The sequence below is a fragment of the Euleptes europaea genome, chromosome 2, assembly GCF_029931775.1.
Source record: "Euleptes europaea isolate rEulEur1 chromosome 2, rEulEur1.hap1, whole genome shotgun sequence".
NCBI lineage: Eukaryota > Metazoa > Chordata > Lepidosauria > Squamata > Sphaerodactylidae > Euleptes > Euleptes europaea.
This window is the reverse complement of record NC_079313.1, coordinates 7,538,765-7,558,319: the sequence shown is the minus strand read 5'-3', so window position 1 is coordinate 7,558,319 and position 19,555 is coordinate 7,538,765. Positions and strand designations below refer to the sequence as shown.

Below are 19,555 nucleotides of genomic sequence, written 5' to 3'. Positions count from 1 at the left end.
AAATTTAGAACTGGGACCTTGGCTGTTTTCCTCGCGGTCACCCCTCCGGCAACTTCGGGTCTTTGTCTGGATTACGCATGCCGTTTCTGACCGTCAGAGGTCTCCTCGCTCTAGGGTTGCCAGGTCCCTCTTCACCACCAGTGGGAGATTTTTGGGGTGGAGCCTGAGAAGGGCAGGATTTGGGGAGGGGATGGACTTCAATGCCATAGAGCTCAATTGCCAAAGCGGCCATTTTTCTCCAGGTGATCTGATCTCCATCGGCTGAAGATCAGTTGAATTAGCAGGAGATCTCCTGCTACTACCTGGCAGCTGGCAACCCTACCTCGTTCCCCCCTATGTTGACCCACATTTTCCCCGTGTTTTCAGAGACCTGTTTTATCTCAAATTTGAAAATGCGGGCAAAAAGCAGGGAAATGCAGGGGGAGAGCAAGGCGACCTCTGACTGTTGGAAATGCCAAACAAAGACCCTAAGTCATCAAAGCGGTGACCGAAAGGGAAACAGCCAAGCATAAAAGGCCTGGGTCCCACTTCAACAGGTTTGAGAAGCACAGAATCGAAGTCCAGAATTTTGTCTGACTCTGCTGCTAACTTGGCAGGCTCCACGGTTAGCTGGCCAGATTTCCTCCTAACTCCGCCCCTTCCCCCAAGATGCTTATGCCCCAGGGGTTTCTCTTGGCTCCATCCTCTCTGTTTTTCAGCCTTCCACGCATTGCCCAAACCCTGAGATTTAAAAGACTTGCAAGACCTGAGCCGCTTCACCAGCACAAACTTTGCAAAAACCTGAGCCGTGGTCTACCTCTACGGAAGCGCCATAGCAAATTACGGTTTGCTAAACCTGAGGCTCAGCTGCTTTCTTGGACTCCCAACGAGACATCCAGAGCTGGTAAGGAGCGGATATCGGCTCAGTCTGCCTAACAATTTGTATCCAACCCTCAAAAGAGCACTGCTGGATCATACCGATGGTTCTTCTAATCCAGCATCCTGTTTCCAATGAAGGCCTGCCCGATTCCCAAGCACAACATGAAGCGTCCACCTCTTCTTCCCCCCCCCCCCAGCAACAGCTATTCAAAGGCAGACTGCTGTGGCACATGGAAGATCCAGAGATAACGCTCTGTAAAGGTTCCCGGCCCTGGTTAGGATGGCCCAGGCTAGCCCGATCTCGTCAAATCTGGGAAGCTAAGCAGGGTCAGCCCCGGTTAGTATTTAGATGGGAGACCACCAAGGAAGTCCAGGGTTGCTACGCGGAGGCAGGCAGTGGCAAACCAACCCTGAAGGTCTCTTGCCTTGAAAACCACACAGGGTCGCCATAAATGAGCTGTGACTTGACGGCAAAAAAAAAAAAAATCCAACCTCTTGTCCTCCGTGAATTTGCCTAATTCTCTCTCAATATACACAAGCATACAGTAGTACCTTTAATTTAAAAAAATGCCATTGAATACAATGGTGGATTTCTAACATCCATCTCTTTCAATTAAACACACAAAATACAGTTCGTCAGTTCCCCCGGTGAATTGACAACCTATATTTTGTGTGTTTAACTGAAAGAGATGGATGTCAGAAATCCACCATTGTATTCAATGGCATTTTTTTTATTAGAGGTACTACTGTATGCATGTGTATATTTGATATTGTGTATATTTGAAATATTTGATATTTCTGAAACCACCGATTCCCCATTCCCGTCTTTCAAGCCCCATACTCCCCTAGGAGAGGTTCGGCTGCCAGAAAGAGGTGTCTCCTCTTTCACTGACCTGGTCATTAGGTTTCCAGGTCCTAAAAAGTAGGGGATGGATTCATTTCCGTTCATCATTGATTCACCAACGGGTCTGGTGCTCTGTCCTTTCACTTTTTATTTCAAGTACATCATTTCAACATAGAATATGCATATCGTATTGATTCACTGGCATACATGTGAACATAAGAAAAGTCCTGCTGGATCAGGCCCAGGCCCATCAAGTCCAGGTGCCTCTGGGAAGCCCCACAAACAAGCAGCATTATTATCCTGCATTATCCTGCCTGCATTCCCCAGCACCTAATATATTAGGCATGCTCCTCTGATAAATGGCGAGAATAGGGGGGTTACCGCACTTTGTATTCCCAGCGCTGGATTAAGAGTTTGAAAATGTTGTAAAAAACATCGCTTTCAAAGGGTTTTTGGATACCAGGGCTTATAAATGGTTGGAAGACGTCTTCACAGCTAAAGGGGCCAAACAAAGTGCGAACAGTATTTTTTATAACATTTTCAAACTCTTAATACATCGCTGGGAATACAAGTGCGGTAACAGCCTAGGTATGCTTTGTGACTAGCAGCCATTTGGACTAGTAGCCATGAATAGCCCTCTCCTCCATGAACATGTCCCTTCCCCTCTTAAAGCCTTCCAGGTTGGCAGCCATCACCACATCCTGGGGCAGGGAGTTCCACAATTTAACTGTGTGTTGTGTGAAGCAATACTTCCTTTTATCGGTTTTGAATCTCTCGCCCTCCAGCTTCAGCAGATGACCCCACGTTCTGGCATTATGAGGGAGAAAAGCTTCTCCCTGTCCGCTCTGTCCAAACCATGCATAATTTTATAGACCTCTATCGTGTCTCTCCTTAACCGCCTTCTTTCCAAGCTAAATAGCCCTATGCGTTTTAACTGCTCCTCCTAGGGCAGTTCCTCCAGTCCCCTGATCATTTTGGTTGGTTCAAGCCCCTCATGTGAAATATTGATGTGGGATTGCCTTGATCTGGGCTTGCTAATGTTTATTTTAGGAAATGGTCGTGCCAGACTGCTTCTGAGCATGCATAGAGTGCATTTTCTTACCGAAAAGGTGGACTTTTCTGTTAACGAAGAGGACGTAAGCGCCCAGTGTCCTCTGAGCCTGCACAGAGAACTACTTGTGAAAAGATGCTGTTTCCAATTCTACTTGGGGAAAGATGCTGTTTCCTATGGAGCTGTATTTTCTGAACTTCAAGCCCCTCGTGTGAAATACTCATGTGGGATTGCCTTGATGCCTTGAAACAGCATCTTTTGATGTACGGAGCCCAGGGCCCTTATGAGGAGAGATGTGGGCTTATTCTCTTTTTCAAAAGGTAGGTATGCAACATCATGACTAGTATCCATTTTGACTAGTAGCCATGAGTAGCCCTCTCCTGCATGAACATGTCCACTCTCCTTTTAAAGCCTTCCATGTTGGCAGCCATCACCACATCCTGGGGCCGGGAGCTCCACAATTAAACTATGCGTTGTGTGAAGAAATACTTCATCCGTTTTGAATCTCTCACCCTCCAGCTTCAGCAGATGACCCTGCATTCTGGTCTCACGAGGGAGGGAGAAAGGTTCTCCCTGTCTACTCTCTCCACACCATGCATAGATGTTTATGTAGAGTAGATGTTTTACGGGGGAAATTCATGGCAGGGAAACTGAAAAATCCATGCATGTCTGTTTAAATCCAGGGTTTGATTTGTGCAAGGCAAAAGCACAATTATTACTATTAGCTTATTTTTTAAATGGGAAATGCGGGGGGTCGAAACAGAAACAGGAAACCATCCGTAACAACCAAAGGTTTTAAGAATAGAACCACGGAAGACCCCCATAATCTCAGCTACGGAACGGGAAGCTGACCCAGCAATGAAGGAAAAGAAGAAGAAGAGTTGGTTTTTCTATGCCGACTTTCTCTACCACTTAAGGGAGACTCAAACCGACTTACAATCACCTTCCCTTCCCCTCCCCACAACAGACACCCTGTGAGGTGGATGGGGCTGAGAGAATGTGACTAGTCCAAGGTCAGCCAACTGGCTTCATGTGAAGGAGCGGGGAAACAAATCCAGTTCACCAGAGTAGCCTCCGCAGATCACGTGGAGGAGTGGGGAATCAAACCCGGTTCTCCAAATCAGACTCCACCGCTCCAAACCACCACTCTTAACCACTACACTATGCTGGCGCACCGGAAAGCTCTATGCATATGCTCAGAGGCCCTGGCTTCCTTATGTCCATCTGATACACTCCAAGGCTGCCTCCACTCATACCCGTTGTCCATTATTGGGGCCCATTATTGGGGCAGAGGTTGCGGGCGGTGGGGGGAGGTCGTTTCCCTCTACCTGCACTTTGGAAGAAAGAGAAAGAGGAGGCGGTGCTTTGCTTTTGAAGGCGCAAAGGATCCGTGTGAGGCCAGCGAGCCTTGTGCTTGGCCGGCTGCCCAAGCAATTACCGTAAGAGGGGCACCAAAGTTACCATCAATAGCAGCTGGGAGAGGCCCAAGATGGAAAGCCGGGGAGGGGAGAGAAAAGGCTAACAAGCGGCAGGTTTTTTACGCTGACTCCAAACTCTGCTTCCTTCAGCCTCCTTCACACACCAGTGGAATTTTTTTTCTGCATGTGGGAAGCTGCTTGTCTAAGCCAGACCGCCGCATCATCTATCCCAAATGGCAGCAGATCATCAGAGGAGCCCCGCTGGATCGGGCCAAAAAGTCGTCCAGTCCAGCCTCCCGATTCCCGCAGTGGCCAAAAACACATGTGTCCCATCCCCCCCAGAAGGCCTGCAAGCAGCAGCATGGAGACTAAAGCAACCTCCTGCCAGCGTGGTATAGTGGTTAAGAGTGGCTGACTCTAATCTGGAGAACCGGGTTTGATTCCCCACTCCTCCACATGAGCGGCGGACTCTTATCTGTTGAACTGGGTTTGTTTCCCCTCTCCTCCACATGAAGCCAGCTGGGTGACCTTGGGCTAGTCACAGTTCTCTCTGAACTCTCTCGGCCCCACAGGGCATCTGTTGTGGGGAGAGGAAGGGAAGGAGAATGTAAGCCGGTTTGATTCTCCTTAAAAAGGTAGAGAAAATCGGCATATAAAAACCAACTGCTGCTGCTGTCGCAACAAGCATTCTGCGGTACACTGCTTCTGAACATGGAGGTCCAATGATATACAGCCACGGATTGACCCTACCTTCTATGAATTCATCTAGTAAGTCAGCAGCCCTCGCTGCATCCCGTGGCGGTGAGTTCTGCAGGTCAATTCTGCCTCACATAAAGAAGCAGCCTCTTCCTGCTTCTTTTTGTGAGGTATTTAAAAAAGGCAGTGGTAGAAGCTGGAATCTTTTCCCCAAAAAGCCATCTAATAGGCCTTTTAGAAAAAACATAAAATATAAAACATTCGCTTCCATTCTCTAAAGCATGGTCATCCTCTTTAAGTAGGCAAGCGGTAGACTGCTTCTTTACATGGAGGTTTGGTCGAGCTGTCCTGGTTAGTAGCTAGGAACATAAAGGTAACTCTCAGGAGCTGTTTGCGTGAAGCGGTCTTTGTCCACCTCCTCTGCATCTCTGAATTTGGCAATTTGACATCCAGAGGTAAAAAATATCCAGAACTGTACTTCACACTAGCAGAGTTTTAAGCTGCCAGCCATGCGGTTTTCGGCATGTGCGAATCGGTCTCCAGTCTCCCTTTCCCTTCCATTTTTCCCCTCACCCCACAAATCTGAGCAGTGCCCTTTATCCATCTACGACGTCCATTTTACAGATTGAGATCAGTATTACTCTGGGGTATTTCAACCATCTACTCGGAGCGAGCCTTTAAACAATCCCTCCTTTGTTTTTCTGTAGATTCATTTCTATTTTCACCTCAGGTTTGGAGATTTGTTTGCACTGAATACGGACGCTGTGCGGGTTTTACATGCTATTCGCACATCTAAATGGACAGATAATGCTGGTTTATTGATGCCTCCGAAATTCTGAAACAATTCAGCGCAAGGGTACACACCATGATGCAAATCATGGGTTCGGTTCACGCCGAACCAGCAATTTCTGGGTCAAAACAACAGGGAGGAGAAAGCTGAAACTGCAAATACATTCCTGTGCTATCTTTCAATCTGCACTTCCTCACTGCCCGATCAACACAGGTCTCTGCCTGCGGCACGCCTTTACTCCTGAACAGCCTGCACCGCACTCCTCGGAACAGCAACGGAAGGATTTGTTCTTCTGTTTGAAGGTATACTCGGGGGCGGGGGGGAGCCAATTACATTCCCCGAGAATAAGTTATCGCCACTTCAAAACAGCACGCTCCACGGCATCTCTGCCCTTCATGCCCATGCACGAGAGTCGAAATGCACCCACGGTGCTGGCATCAGGGGTTGGTATTGCTGGGCGGATGCCAAGACCCTGTGGCCCTGGGAGGGCCTGCTACTGTGCCCCGCCGGTAATTGCAGCCTGCTCTCTCTCTCCCCCTCTCTCAGCATGTTGGCAGAGGTAGGATTGGGCCTGCCAGTGCCTCCTCTCTCCCTCGCCACGCCACTTTCCTTTGTCTTCCTCCCCTCATCCTCAGCTGAGACAGCTACTTGCCACTGGCCGCTAACCGCTGGCCACTGGCCTCTACCTTGTCTAAGCCAGAAGTGATGGCTTCCGGGAGCAGCTGCTGCCAACTAGAGGGACAGGAAGGCAAGTGAGGGCCGCTTCGGATCCTAACAGCGAGGGCTGCTCGTTCGCCCGAGCAGGAATATCCATGCAACAACTAAGAGTGTGCACCACCATTTCTGACCTGCCCCCCATATCAGTCAGTTTATTAATACAGTGATTGCCAGCAAAAGAGAACATGACCCCCCATATCTACTGAGCCCCCCCCCCAAAAAAAAAACTGCATGCATGCATAACCTCACACAGAGCTTTCACTTTTAGAGTCCTGGAGGAAGGCACAGGCAAGCACCGCAGGTTTGCAAGAAGCACGAAGATCTTCCGGGGTAAAACCGAGACAATGATCCGTCGGGGACACAGGTCCCGGAAAATCAAGGCTGTTCCTGGAAAACTGGGGCCGTCGGAGCATTACGCACTGGAAAGAGGATCACACTTTAAGCAGCTCTGTTTGCTGTGTGCCCCTCGACAACACACACACCAGCAGCTCTTTACATAAAACCAGGAACATTTCTGCTTGTATAATCACGTCTTATGTAAGAACCCCGATGAAACAATTTGTTCCCGCCGCAAATCCTGGCAGGACTTGCGAGTGTAGGACTGGCTATTTGGAGCCTTGGGTTTCTAGCAAAGAAGATTGTGGGGTATACTTTGTTCGGGTACAGGAAGGGCAGGGAAAGTAGGGTGCCAACTTTTCCAACCTGCTCCTGAGCCCCAAACAGTGCGCTGATGCGCCACCATTATTAATCACTGGCGGCTCCTGTGAGCCACTGGCCAAAAAGAAGAGGCTAACATACGGCAGGAGAAAACCATATGAGACAGCAATGCACAATCACCGCGTAATAAAGAAGCACATGTAAGTTAATTAACTTGCCAATTTAACAAGCTTTTTCCTGTAGGCTATACTAGCCGCAAAAATTATCAATGCATCATCCACATTAATTGTTGTATATTCCAAAAATCTAGAGTTACTACTACAAAGTATCATATAAACTTAACAGTCTTATCCTGAATGAAATGGCTGTACGTAATCACTGTGATTCTCAAAGTTCAAAATAATATTTAGATTTAGATTTATTAATACAACAATGTCATTAAAATATTCATATCCAGAATTTGTATCCAGTAGTTAAGAGCGGTGGTTTGGAGTGGTGGAGTCTGATCTGGGGAACCGGGTTTGATTCCCCTCTTCTCCACGTGAGCGGTGGAGGCTAATCTGGTGAACTGGATTTGTTTCCCCACTCCTCCACATGAAGCCAGCTGGGTGACCTTGGGCTAGTCACAGCTCTCTCAGCCCCACCTCCCTCACAGGGTGTCTGTTGTGGGGAGGGGAAGGGAAGGTGATTGTAAGCTGGTCTGATTCTTCCTTAAGTGGTCGAGAAAGTCGCCATATAAAAACCAACTCTTCTTCTTATTCTACCAAATTCTTATAAGTAAGCTAAAAACCTCAGATTACTATAACATTTTGGGGCACGGGTGGACCGTAAGTTGAATATGAGCAGCCAGTGTGATGCAGTGACAAAAAAGGCTAATGCGATCTTGGGGTGCATCAACAGAGGTATAACATCCAAATTGAAAGATGTGATAGTTCCGCTGTACACTGCATTGGTCAGGCCGCACCTGGAGTACTGTGCGCAGTTCTGGAGGCCCCACTTCAAAAAGGATGTGGACAGAATTGAGTGGGTGCAGAGGAGAGCGACCAGGATGATCAGGGGCCTGGAGACCAGGCCCTATGAAGAAAGGCTGAGGGAGCTGGGAATGTTCAGCCTGGAGATGAGGAGGTTGGGGCGGGGGACATGATTTCTCTCTTGAAGTATTTGAAGGGCTATCACTTAGAGGAGGGCAGGGAGTTGTTCCTGTTGGCAGCAGAGGAGAGGACTCACAATAATGGGTTTAAATTGCAGGCGGAAAGGTCCCGGCTGGATATTAGGGAAAGGTTTTTTACTGTAAGAGTTGTTCGACAGTGGAATCGTCTGCTTAGGCGAGCTCCCCCTCACTGGCAGTCTTTAAGCAGAGGCTGGACAAGCACTTGTCAGGGATGCTCTAGGCTGATCCTGCATTGAGCAGGGGGTTGGACTAGATGGCCTGTATGACCCCTTCCAACTCTGTGATTCTACGATTCTATGATTCTATTATTCTAAGTTCGAGGATCATGGCATGAGAGTGGATCTTGGCCTCTAATACCCCCAAAAAAGTGTCACTTGTTGATTTGCGCAGACCAAAGCTGCTGTTACAGGAACGGGAGCCAGCCAGGGCATTGGAGACAATAATTCCATGTTCCCCCCTGCTCCATTGACAATCCTAGCAGAACACCACTATGGGGACTAGTCATTTGACAACGGCCAAAGACCTGGCACGAGTAATCATTAATAGTGTGCTCTTAAGTGGAGTCACACCTTTCCTAAGAATCAAACCAACTTGCAATCACCTTCCCTTCCCTTCCCCACAACAGACACCCTGCGAGGAAGGCGGGGCTGAGAGAGCTGTGACTGGCCCAAGGCCACCCAGCTGGCTTCATGTGTAGGAGTGGGGAAACATCCAATTCACCAGATTAGCCTCCGCCGCTCTTGTGAAGGAGCAGGGAATCGAACCCAGCTCTCCAGATCAGACTCCATTGCTCCAAACCACCGCTCTTAACCACACCACCACGCTGGATTGGATGGTAAGGCACTCTCTTTTCCATTTCATGCTAGCGTCTTCCACGGCACAGCTGAAAATCAGGACCCACCCACCCCTGATTGACTAGGGCTGTCGATTCGGTTTGGCCCGAACCGAAAAACAGCCGAATTTCCCCTGATTCGGCGGTTTTTAGTTTGGGACGAACCGAACTCAAAAATGGCAGGAAAACGGGGGAGCCGAATTCAGCGAGTTCCGGAGTTCATGAATAAATTCGGCAAATTCGGGGTGCAGCAGCATAACCGTCAGTAAGCAGATTTTCCCCCGGCCAATCGGTGGCCAAGCTGGGTCTTCTTCTGGCCAATCAGTCAGGATTGAGTACTGGAGGAGTCAGCTACTGTGCGGCCCGGCCGGGGAGAGAAAGAGAGAGAAATCCTCGTGGGGGGGGGGTGCGTGTGCACATTCGCTCCTTTCCATGGCTGCAGGGGGCGCATTTTTGGGGGTAGAGACCCCAAACTTTCAGGGGAGCTTCAGACGAGCCTTCTTAAGAGACCCCCCAAGCTTTGTAAACATTGGGTAAGGGGGTCCCGAGATATGGGCTCCACCCATTTTCCCTCCCCCCTTTTCCATTTCCGTGGCTGCAGGGGGCACTTTTTTGGGGGTGCAGCCCCCAAACTTTCAGCATAGCTTCAGACAAGCCTTCTTAAGAGACCCCCCAAGTTTTGTAAAGATGGGTTCAGTGGGGGCAGAAATATGGGTTCCCCCCTTTTCTCTTTCCGTGGCTGCAGGGGGCACATTTTTGTGGGTGCAGCCCCCAAACATTCAGCATAGCTTCAGACGAGCCTTCTTAAGAGACCCCCCAAGTTTTGTAAACATTGGGTCAGGGGGTCCCGAGATATGGGCTTTCCCCTTTTCCCTTTTGGGATGAATGGATCACCTGATCCTGTATGCATCTCCAGAGCGGCAAATCCAAGGCAAAACCTCCCGTGCTTAAATAGAATCATATTGGATTACCCAGTCCTCCCAGCCCCTCCTGATGGAACAGAAGACAGCCACAGTAAGACCCCTTTGGGGGCTTTAATCTATGATTTTTCTCCTGTGTGTGTGTGTGGGGGGGGAAGCAGAGTCTGTGTGTGTGTGGGGAGGGAGCAGTTTCTGTGGGTGGGGGGGGAAGCCAAAGGGGGCTTTCACCCGTTCTGCCTGGGGTGTGTGTGCCCCCTCGAGTATCTCTCTCCCTGGTTTGAGGGGAGGCTTCAGTTGTGTGTCCATCATAAGATCGGTTAGGTCTATTTTGATGCTTGCTCAAAACTGGTTTTCAAATGGTGACTTAAAGAATGCATTTGCCTGGTCCCAACTCGAGTCCAATGCAAAAGGGGAAATTCCACCCCCTCCTACTCATTATGCATAGCTAGCTGCCTCTGTCCCTTTCCATGGTTTGCAAACTCCCAGGTGTCAGGTGTTGCTTTGCATGGTTGTGTTGCTTTGCAGTTGTGTTGCTTTGCAAACTTCTTCGCACCTGCCCCGCCCTTGCTCCCTGCAGCTCAGCTGTTTGTCGGGGCTGGGAGCTTTGTGCGTGGGCGGAAAGCTCTGTTCAGAGATGAACATTAAGGGTGGGGGACCCCTTTCGGGGGCCATATCTCAGCCCCCCCTGACCCAATCTTTACAAAACTTGGGGGGTCTTGCAAGAAGGGTCCTTTGAAGCTCCACTGAAAGTTTGGGACCTCTACTCCCAAAAATGCCCCCCCGGAGCCGTGGAAAGGAGCAGTTGTGTTTTTAATGGCTTTATTCGGCCGAATTTTTTTCCCGAACTTTGAATTCGCGCCGAATTGCACGGACCCGAAGCGGGGAGTTCGGACTTCGGCATATCCCAAATCCAGACGGGCCAAATTCGGCCGAATCTGAACTATACCGATTTTTTTTTTCAACAGCCCTATGATTGACCAATCAAAACCAAATTGAAAATGCTTCAAATGGATGATATATAGTTACTGTGTCTGATCCAAACTGGCGAAAGAGCGATAGGTCATTTATCCGTGGGTATTTGGACTCACATTCGCCCCCTGTGACTCGGTTGTTCCTTGGGAGTTCTGTGTGAGTTTTCCTTCCATTAGAAATGACCTCGTGCCCAGCCCTCACAATGTCTGGGTCTTCCCATTCCTCTAATTAACCCGACTCTTCCCTCTCCCCTGAGCTCAGCCCGGCTGAAATCCCCAGGCAGAAGGCAAAGCACGGGATGAAGAAGCTTGGCTTCTCTCATAGACATACACAGAGCAGTATAAAGAGGTGGGGATTAGCGCTGCCAACTGCCAGGTAGTAGCAGGAGATCTCCTGCTAATTCAACTGATCTCCAGCCAATAGAGATCAGATCACCTGGAGAAAAATGGCCACTTTGGCAATTGGATTCTATGGCACTGAAGTCCCTCCCTCTTCAGGCTCCGCCCCCAAAATCTCCTGCTGGTTACAAAGAGGGACCTGGCAACCCTAGTGGGGATTCAAATGCTTCCGGCTTCTTGGGAGCTCTTTTTTTTTAAATACATTTTTATTAATTTTTATAACATAACACAAAAAAACCCAAAAACAAACAAATACAATAAAAAGAAAATCAACATAAGAAAGTACAAAAGAGTATCTATATAAACTTATGCATACATTCATGGTTACAAAATTATGAAAACCAAAAAGATACCCCTTCGACCCACCACCCACCTTAAAAAAGTGACCCATCACCCGACTTCTGAAGAAGTGTCTTAACAGTTTTAAAAATATCTATTAATAGTAATATATGAAAATATTAAAACTAGTTTCTATAACTCACTAATTAAAGTAGTAAAATCCATTTTTGCCAGTTTATCCCAATATGTGGCGGCCTTTGCCCAAAAAATAAAAAAAAATAAAAACTTGGGAGCTCTTTCTGAGCAGAAGAAAGGCTTTTTAAAACCGAGGCTTGGATTACTTTCCCCTCCCCCTTTCAGATTGCTCCGTTTTTTGTTCTTAAAATGCTTTTTTATGCGGCAATTGGGTTTGGGGGTGGGATTTTCTCTCACAGTGAACACGGTGAAGTAAACCAATTACAAAGCAGCATTTAAAGGGGCGGGACTTGATTTGAGCTTGGAGACTGCTGGTGCAGAGATTCCCAACAGGAAAGTGTGGGTCCAGCGAGCAACGAAACTCAGGTGAAACTCCCATGCATAAATGACCCTTATGAGATACGGAAATCTTTGGACCCTGCTGTCATTCTTTGCCCTTTCGGTTTAAAGTGTACTTTTTAACAAGATGCAATAGTCTGATTATTTGTTAAAGCATGTTATACACGTAGGGGTGCCAACCTCCAGATCTCCTGCCATTACAACCGATCTCCAGCCGATAGAGATCCGTTCACCTGAACCCCCTCAGCCCTCGCGGAGGTAGGCAATGGGAAACCACTGATAGAGATCACTTCCCCTGGAGAAAATGGCTGCTTTGGCCATTGGACTCTATGGCATTGAAGTCCCTCCCCTCCTCTAACCCTGCCCTCTTCAAGCTCCGCCCCCAAAATTTCCCGCCAGTGGCAAAAAAGGACCTGGCAACCCTATATACACGTTGCATGTCAAAGGGGGGAGGGAGGTCCTGGGGGGGGAGGTCCTGGGTCATTCTCTTAATCAGCATGCTATACTAACTCTGGAAGAGTTCATTTCTTTCGCCAGGGTTCGAATCCCCACGCCGCAACAAAGCATATTTGGGTACATCACTTTGTCTCAACCTATCCTACCTTACAGAGTTGTCATGAGGCTAAGCGTCAATGCCATCCTGAGCTCTTTGGAGAAATGGCAAGATATACAATAATACATTAGGGAGGCCTTGTAGGGTTGCCAGGTCCCTCTTTGCCACCGGCGGGAAGTTTTGGGGGCGGAGCTGAGGAGAGCGGGGTTTGGGGAAGGGAGGGACTTCTATGCCATAGAGTCCAATGGCCAAAGCGGCCATTTTCTCCAGGGGAAGTGATCTCTATCAGTGGTTTCCCATTGCCTACCTCCGCGAGGGCTGAGGGGGTTCAGAGAGAGGTGTGACTTGCCCTAGGTCACCCAACAGGCTGCATGTGGAGGAGAGGGGAAACTAATCCAGTTCCCCAGATTTAGTCTCTGCCGCTCATGTGGAGGAGCAGGGAATCAAACCCGGTTCTCCAGATCAGAGCCCACCACTCCAAACCACCGCTCTTAACCACCACACCGCCTCTTGGTGTGAACACGAATGATATCCTAACACAGCAATGTAACCTGGGGTCTGTCCTATACTAATTCTGGCACATGGAGCCACGCGCCACTCTCTTCATTTTTACCTTTTCCTTCCTTCTACACTTTAGAAGGAGGAGGAGGAGGAGGAGAAGAGTTGGTTTTTATATGCCGACTTTCTCTACCACTTAAGGGAGACTCAAAGCGGCTTACCAACTTCCCCTCCCCTCCCCACAACAGACGCCCTGTGAGGTAGGTGAGGCTGAGAGAGTGTGACTAGCCCAAGGTCACCCAGCTGGCCTCATGTGTAGGAACAGGGAAACAAATCCAGTTCACCAGATTAGCGTCCACCGCTCTTGTGGAGGGGTGGGGAATCAAACCCGGTTCTCCAGATCAGACTCCACCGCTCCAAACCACCGCTCTTAACCACGACACCCCTCTGGCTTTAAAGCGCCGTATTCTTTCGTTCCCCCTTAAAAGGGGCTGCTGCTCTTCATCTGTTCCTGCCGAGAAGCGCCAGCCAGAAAGTAAAGCGGCAACAGGATGTATTCTGCCCTCCCCCCTCTGCACACACACACACACACACACACACAGAAGCATGTGCAGCCGTGGCCGAGGCCTGCACACACAGTCGGAGGCCCCGGTGCGGGGAAGCAGACGGGAGTGCCACGTCAGGCCAGCAGTGACGGAGAACAGACCCTGTTGGCTAGGCCGCGTCAGACAGGGCCAAGCCGAGTGGGGGGAAAGGAAACGGGAGAGCCGGGCAGCTGTGCGCAGGGCTGCCACGGTGCCTTTAAGCGCAGCGTCTGCGGGAGCCTCGTCCTCGGATGACCCCCGGCGCATGGATGGCGGCAACCACAGTCCTTCCATGGGCGGGTCTGACCCACATTCCTGGCCAGGGCGAGGGAGCCGAGCGGGAAGGGAGATGGAAAAACTGAGTCCCCGGGTGCAAGAGGGAGGAAAGAGGGGGGAAATCCTATAAATGGATTCCAAAGTGGGGGGGATTAAAAAGCAGGAGGGGTTGCAAATAATTCCGGGAGGTGCAAAGCAAAGCAAGAGTTGAGGTGCAATAAAGGAGGGGGGAAAGCAAGATGGTTTGGGCTGCGTTTGGGGCTCAGTGGTAGAGCCTCTGCTTGGCATGCAGAAGGCCCCAGGTTCAATCCCCGGCATCTCCAGTTAAAGGGACCAGGTAGGTAGGTGATGCGAAAGACCTCCGCCTTGAAGAAAAGCAGTGGCTCAGTGGTAGAGCATCTGCTGTGCAAGCAGCAGGTCCCAGGTTCAATCCCCGGCATCTCCAGTTCAAGGGACCAGGCAAGTAGTGATGTGAAAGACCTCTGCTGGAGAGCCGTGGAGTGGGGCCGTGGCTCAGTGGTAGAGCCTCTGCTTGGCATGCAGAAGGCCCCAGGTTCAATCCCCGGCATCTCCAGTCAAAAGGACTAGGCAAGAACAGTAGGTGATGTGAAAGACCCCTGCCTGAGACCCTGGAGAGCCGCTGCCGGTCTGAGTAGACAATACTGACTTTGATGGACCAGTATAAGGCAGCTTCATGTGTTCAGTGGTTTATCAGATGCCGGTTCTAATTTATTATAGCCTGGCCCTTCCCACACAGAAAAGGCTTTGAGCAACCTGAGAAAGCAGTTCATAAAATATGTTAAATAAATGAAAAGGATTAAAGAGAAAGGTGCATTGCAAAGGCCTGGAGACAGAGCCCACGAGCGGCTCACAGGACACTCAAAAGATAAATCCAAAGATGACTTAGAAGGGCAGAAAGTAGAAGTTGTCTTCCCTCAGAGGAGCCAGCAGCCCATCTGGCTATATGAGCCAATGATCTCGGTTAGCTTCTCGCCTGGAAGCTGGCACGTGGAGAACAGTGACTCACTCAGAGAAGCAACGGGCAGTCTTTGCCTACCTAGGGATTTCTGCTACGCTCCTGCATTTGCTGCAATTGACCCATCTGACCACACCTGATGCAGAGAGGCAGTAAATTTGCTCACCTACAACACAGGCTGATTGGAAGGGGGCCAGGCCAGAGCGGTAACTCATGCAGAGCTGCAACGAACAGCCTTTTCTGTAGGTGGAAAACTTGGGGCTCTGAAATGTTTTAGTTAGGCTTGCCAGGTCCCTCTTTGCCACCAGCGGGAGTTTTCTGGGGTGGAGCTAGAGGAGGGCGGGGTTTGGGGAGGGGAGGGACGTCAGTTCCATAGAGTCCAATTGCCCAAGCAGCCATTTTCTCCAGGGGAACCGATCTCTATCGGCTGGAGATCAGTTGTAATATCAGATCTCTATCTAGTACCTGGAGGTTACAACAAAGAAGAAAAGGACACCTTGGTACTGCTACCTGTAGGGTTTGGAAATGAGTACAGAAGTAGGCATAAATAGTGAAATGCAAAATCTATTGAAAGACAGTCAAATATACAAAAATCATCCACTCCTATCTATATACAAATATCCTTATAGGTCTTGTGTGAATTTTACATTTCCAGTGTAATGATAACAACAACAATCTTCTTACATCAGGATGTAAGAAGCCATCCTGATGTAAGAAGATCGTTGTTGTTATCATTACATTGGAAATTTGTAAGATGGAAAACATATATTGAAAAATGTAAGTAATATTGGAACGATATAAAAATATGGGATATTTATGAATTATGGAATATATGATATTTATTGCATATATGTTTATGTATGTAAAGGATTTGAAGTGGGACTGAAGAAGACTTCGAAACGGCCGTATCCCCGTCTGCCTTCAGTGTGGGACTCTTCCTGGTGGTACCTGTATGTGGACCATGGTGAAGACTGAAATTTAAAAATTCACACAAGACCTATGAGGATATTTGTAAATAGATAGGATTGGATGATTTTTGTATCTACACTTTGTTTGTATGTTTGAGTTCCTGGAGGTTGGCAACCCTAGCTTTAATTAATGGTGTGGAGGCAGACACAAGGAAGTCTCCCACAACACACCATCTAGGAATGACTACTGTAAAATTGTGTTTTTCCCCTCGTGCGTGTTTTTCACGCACGGCACGTGAAAGGTGCAACCAACACGAGGCAACACATGGACAAATACCATGTGAAACATCAGATCTGTTCTGAACAGGCCCGACAGCCACTCTGCTTGCCAAAGATTCTGGCAAAGAGAGTGGCTGATTCCCCCCCCCCCCAACTCCAAAATGCTACGGATATTTGTAGATTGACAGGCACAGCTCAACGATTTGATATCTGTAATGAGACATCCAACGACGCACGGTTTTGTTATTTGAGGCGGTGTACAACCACTATTTGTCAGGATTCCTCACATGCCTTACTAGACGGTACCAGCCTCTCTGCCTTATTCAAAGAGGAACTCAGGGTGGAATGAAGGCACAACAACCCCACGAGGAAGCCTCGAGTGAAATTCGGGGACTTGACCAACGCTCCTAAGACTCGAGGGACTTGGACTTTATGAGCCTTTGTCTGATCCAGCAGGGCTTTTCTTATGTTCTAAAATGGATACTAGCCATGATGCATCCCTATTCTCTCCAGGATGAGAGAAGCATAACTATTATATTAGGTGCTTTGGAACGCAGGCAGGATAAAGGCTGCTGCAGTCGTCTTGCTTGGGGACTTCCTAAAGGCACATGGTTGGCCGCTGTGTGAACAGACTGCTGGACTTGATGGGCCTGGGTCTGATCCAGCAGGGCTTCTCTTATGGGGAGGGGATGTGGCTCAGTGGTAGAGCATCTGCTTGGCATGCAGAAGGTCCCGGGTTCAATCCCCGGCATCTCCTGTTAAAGGGACCAGGCGAGTAGGTGATGTGAAAGGCCTCTGGCCTGAGACCCTGGAAAGCCACTGCCGGTCTGAGTAGACAGTGCTGACTTTGATGGACCGAGGGTCTGATTCAGTATCAGGCAGCTTCATGTGTTCATGTGTGTTCATGTTCTTATGAGGGGTTCGTACTCAGCACCTTCCTAAGCATAGCCCAACACTGGACCATGCCGGCATTCCTTCCTTACTCAAAGCAAAACTCAGGGTGGAATGGAAGCAAGCATTCCTTCTTTTCTCTGCACAACAACCCCACGCGGAAGACTCAAGTGAAAGTCGGGGGCTTGACAGGCACTCCTAAGAGTCAAGGGGTTTGTACTCAGCACCTTCCTGGGCGCAGCCGCACACGGCATCATACTGCCGTTCGTTCTTGAACATTTGGTGGCATTTTGAGAGATGATGCGGTGCGTAGCGCTTGGCAGCTCAGGCGATTCTGCAGTCTGCACTAAATGGGAAAGCAAAAAGAGAGGGGGGAAGAAGAAGGAGGAGGAGGAGGAGTTGGTTTTTATATGCCGACTTTCTCTACCACTTAAGGCAGAATCAAACCAGCTTACAATCACCTTCCTTTCCTCTCCCCACAACAGACATCCTGTGAGGTAGGTGGGGCTGAGAGAGCTCTAAAAGAGTTGACTAGCCCAAGGTCACCCAGCTGGCTTCATGTGTAGGAGTGGGGAAACAGATCCAGTTCACCAGATCAGCCTCCGCCGCTCACGTGGAGGAGTGGGGATTCAAACCGGGTTCTCCGGATCAGAGTCCACCGCTCCAAACCACTGCTCTTAACCACTACACCAGGAAGAAGGCCAGAAGACAAGCCAAACGGCTGGGGATCAGGCCCTGAGCCCTCCCAGTCCAGCGTATGATACCCAAAAGAGGCCAACCAGATGCCCGGAACGGTGGACGCTTTCCAAAGCTGTCACTCCAACCTGTTGTTGCCAGCTATCTAAGCACATTAGACCTCGCATGAAGAAAGACTTCTTTCACCTCTTCCGAAGCCGCTGCCCCTCGATTTCACAGGATAGTTCTCCCCCGCAAGCCCGATTCCCAGCACCGGCGAGGAGGAGGGAAAGCCCGCTCTCCGTTTCACTCCACACCCTGCAGACTTTCATAAATTTCTTATCACGCTCTCTCCTCTTTCTGGCCCCCCGACCCTGAACTCATCCTGGCAAAAATAAAATCGAGGCCTCGAAGAGGAGGTGGGGCGCTCCTGGTCTCTCATTCTTCAGGCACGTCTGCTCCGTGCTCCGCACATAATTGCCAGTTCCTCCCCCCCCCCAAAAAAACTCACCACCACTGTGCAGTTATTCAATCATGCAAAAAGACCGTGCCAGTTAAGACAGGGCAGGGATGCCCAGATTCAAGCTGCCATCTGGTGCCCGCCACCCCATTACGTTTCTTTTTTTCAAAAGGGAGACAAGAGCACCTCTCCCCCCCTCCCCAGCCCCGTTCCCCTCTCGGGCGCCTTGCCACCTGCCGCCATCTGCCCAAAGCTGGCACTGCCATCTGCTCGGCCTCATCAGCGGAGTGCCCACAAGCGCCAGGGCGACAGCTGCTGTTGGGCTTCCCCTGGCAAATGGGAGATGCCAGGGCCGCGGCGCTCCAAATGGCAGGCGTCTGTCTGCCTCTTTGAAGAAGGTGGCATGGGAGGGTGCCAGCGACGGGCATCAGTCTCCCTTCCTCTGAGGCAGGGGGCTACCGTCGTGCCAAGAAAGGAGAGGAGAGGAAAACGGGGGAGGGAGGGTCTTTGTACAGAGGTAGGCAAGGCAGATGGCTAGTCAGTTCGAAAAACAGTTCAGAAATTCACCCAAGAATTACTTATTTCATTTATTTTTTATTTTTCATATTTCTAACCCGGGTAGCAATATCGAAAACCAAAAACAAATTCATGGCGTCCATAAAACAGCTATAGAATAATTTATATAAAACCCGAGGCATAAAATCATTACAATAAGAAATCAGAACCCAAGATGGCGTGGACATAGGAACATAAGAAAGGCCCTGCTGGATCAGACCAAGGTCCATCAAATCCACACAGCGGCCAACCAGGTGCCTCTAGGAAGCCCACAAACAAGACAACTGCAGCAGCACCATCCTGCCTGTGTTCCACACCACCTACTATAATAGGCCTGGTCCTCTGATCCTGGAGAGAATAGGCATGCATCACGACTAGTAGCCATTTTTACTAGTAGCCATGGATAGCCCTCTCCTCCATGAGCATGTCCACTCCCCTCTTCAAGCCTTCCAAGTTGGCAGCCATCACCACATCCTGAGGCAGGGAGAAAAGCCCTGCTGGATCAGACCAAGGCCCATCAAGTCCAGTACTGTCTGTTCACACAGTGGCCAAGCAGGTGCCTCTAGGAAGCCCCCAAACAAGACGACTGCAGCAGCACCATCCTGCCTGCGTTCCACTGCACCTGATATAATAGGCATGCTCCTCTGATCCTGGAGAGAATAGCCGTGCACCGTGACTAGTAGCCATTTTGACTAGTAGCCATGGATAGCCCTCTTCTCCATGAATATGTCCACTCCCCTCTTCAAGCCTTCCAAGTTAAAAG

General features: G+C 49.5%; 1 protein-coding gene and 1 non-coding gene across 3 annotated transcripts in view; one reads left to right on the top strand and one right to left on the bottom strand.

Moving 5' to 3' along the window:
• NFIC (nuclear factor I C) overlaps positions 1-19,555 on the bottom strand; it is a 133,693-nt gene that overhangs the window by 65,247 nt on the left and 48,891 nt on the right. The gene's annotated exons all lie outside the window — the stretch shown is intronic.
• Positions 16,897-16,968, top strand: TRNAA-GGC (transfer RNA alanine (anticodon GGC)). Its single transcript has one exon. It is a non-coding gene; the product is annotated as a tRNA-Ala (tRNA).